The following is a 2276-nucleotide window of genomic DNA, read 5'->3' on the forward strand; positions in this document are numbered from 1 at the left end:
GTCAGAGAAAGGAGGAAGAGGAGGCGATGATGTGGAAGAGTGGTCCACTCCATATGACCACCCCAGAACAGGACAGAGTGTTCCGGTATCCTAAGAGACGTGTGTGAGGTCACAGAGCTCTAGAATGGCTAAGACACCGCCTACTACTGTCTACTGGTTCATGAATGTGATTGGCTGGGTTTGAGCATGTGATGAGTTGTAAGCTCTCTGATTGGTGTGTTCAGGAGATTGGGAGGAGTCAGTGTGGCAGCTCTCCTCACTGAGACAGAGGTGGAAGAAATCTTTTCAAACAGTCTACTGTATCCATCCTGCACTGTCCTTGTGTGTATGCATCTGTGTGTGTGTGTGTGTGTGTGTGTGTGTGTGTGTGTGTGTGTGTGTGTGTGTGTATCTTAAGTGTTCCCTGGCTCCCTGTCACGAGATGAAAATGTCACCAGACCTATATCCAAAATTCCCGCCTCAGTGGAGAGTTGACTTGATCCCCTGCAGTTAATACATTGTGAGTTGATCCCCTGCAGTTAACACATTGTGCACATCAAAAAAAGAGATTTCGAAGCTCATGCGTCTTCTTCAGATTCCTCCTTCTTTGGACTGAATAAGACACATGGGCGTCGAAACGTTAGTCAGTTTGCACGAATAAAAATCACTTTAAGCATTGTGTGCTCCGGTCCTGCTCCTTGGCTCCTGTTAGACCTTGGATCTCCCTTCTTGACTTCTGCGTCCTGTTCCGTGAGCACCAACCAGGCTGAAGCGCAAGTGACCCCCTTCTACATTGTGCACATCGTCTGGCTGGACCTGGCCCTCTGGCAGCCAATCGGATTGCAGGACCAGTAAAACACAACATCATAAAATGACACGAAAGAACCAGGCACTGGCACGTGTATCAAATTTTATCTTTTTTATAAAAAGAGAATATATATATGCAGTTCAGTTTTGACATCAACAACCCTCTCCATAGAACACAGCAAATAAAAAGCCATAGAACCACAGGTAGAACTCACGCATAGAACCACAGGTAGAACTCACGCAGAGGCACAGAACAGGACTACGGGACCGCACCGGTCGCCTGGCAACCACGGCCGCTTTTGTACAATATATGAAACACCTTAACACACACACACACAGTCCTTGAGCCACTGCGTATTACAGCAGTGAACAGTGAAAGGGGGAGGACAAGGTTGGGGTCACTGACAAAAACAGAAACCCTGTAAATACAGGGAGTGGTGGTGGAGTGTCAACAGGATGGAGGAAGTGACATCAGCATATTCTCGGAAAGAAAAGCGATCACAGGGAGAACACAGGATAGGATCACTACAGAGGTGCACACGTCCAGGGGGATTGGAGCCGTCGCCTAGGAAACGTTCCCGTGGCGACGCTGGGGATATCATTCTCTTCTGGTGAGTGGGTCCAGCTCTTGCTCTCCGGTTAATCAGGGAGCAGCGCTGGACTCGGCCTAGATCTATATATCTATATATCTATATATCTATATGTATTCATATATACATACTTCAAAGAGATTTTTTTAATTACACTTACTTGTATGTTTTATTATTCTTTTTTAAATTTGCATCCACAAAAACACTACTCATAAAACCAAAACCACTATGGCTAAATGTGCTATATGCGTGTTTCTTTTTTCTTTTTTTGTTTACGTAGATAAACCCACGGCAACTGTTGCCAGCCATGGCTTTATTGCTTTGTACACTGAGAATGGTTTGCACCTGCAGGGGGCATGGCCTGGCAGTAGCCCCGCCCCCGGCATCTCACTGGTCAGCTGTCCTCCAATGGGAGCTCTCCAGCTCCTCTCCTTCCCACCTTTGGTTAATCGTGTTAAGAAATCAGATACATTGGAACAGCTTGGGGAAACCCAAAGAAAAGCAACAGACAGACTTCATGACATTCAGAGTAAAAAAAAAAACATTGTAATAATTCGATCATTTCACGTCAATGAAACATTGATCCATGCATAACAAACATCCACAGACTTTAACATGTCATGGCGGTAGCTTAGTGCTTCTCATAGCACAAGGATGTGAAGATTTGGGTCTTTGAGACAACTGTGCTTAGGGCAGACTAACTATCAACTTCTGAACTCATCAACTGTGCTTAAGCCAGACTAACTATCTTCTGAACTCATCCTCTCTCTCCTCTCTCTCTTCTGTCTCCTCTATCTCTCCTCTCTCTCTTCTGTCTCCTCTCTCTCCTCTCTTCTCTCTCTCTCCTCTCTTCTCTCTCCTCTCTCTCTCTCTCTTCCCTCTCTCCTCTCATTGGTCAGA

This window comes from Alosa alosa, chromosome 21 (assembly GCF_017589495.1).
Source record: "Alosa alosa isolate M-15738 ecotype Scorff River chromosome 21, AALO_Geno_1.1, whole genome shotgun sequence".
NCBI lineage: Eukaryota > Metazoa > Chordata > Actinopteri > Clupeiformes > Clupeidae > Alosa > Alosa alosa.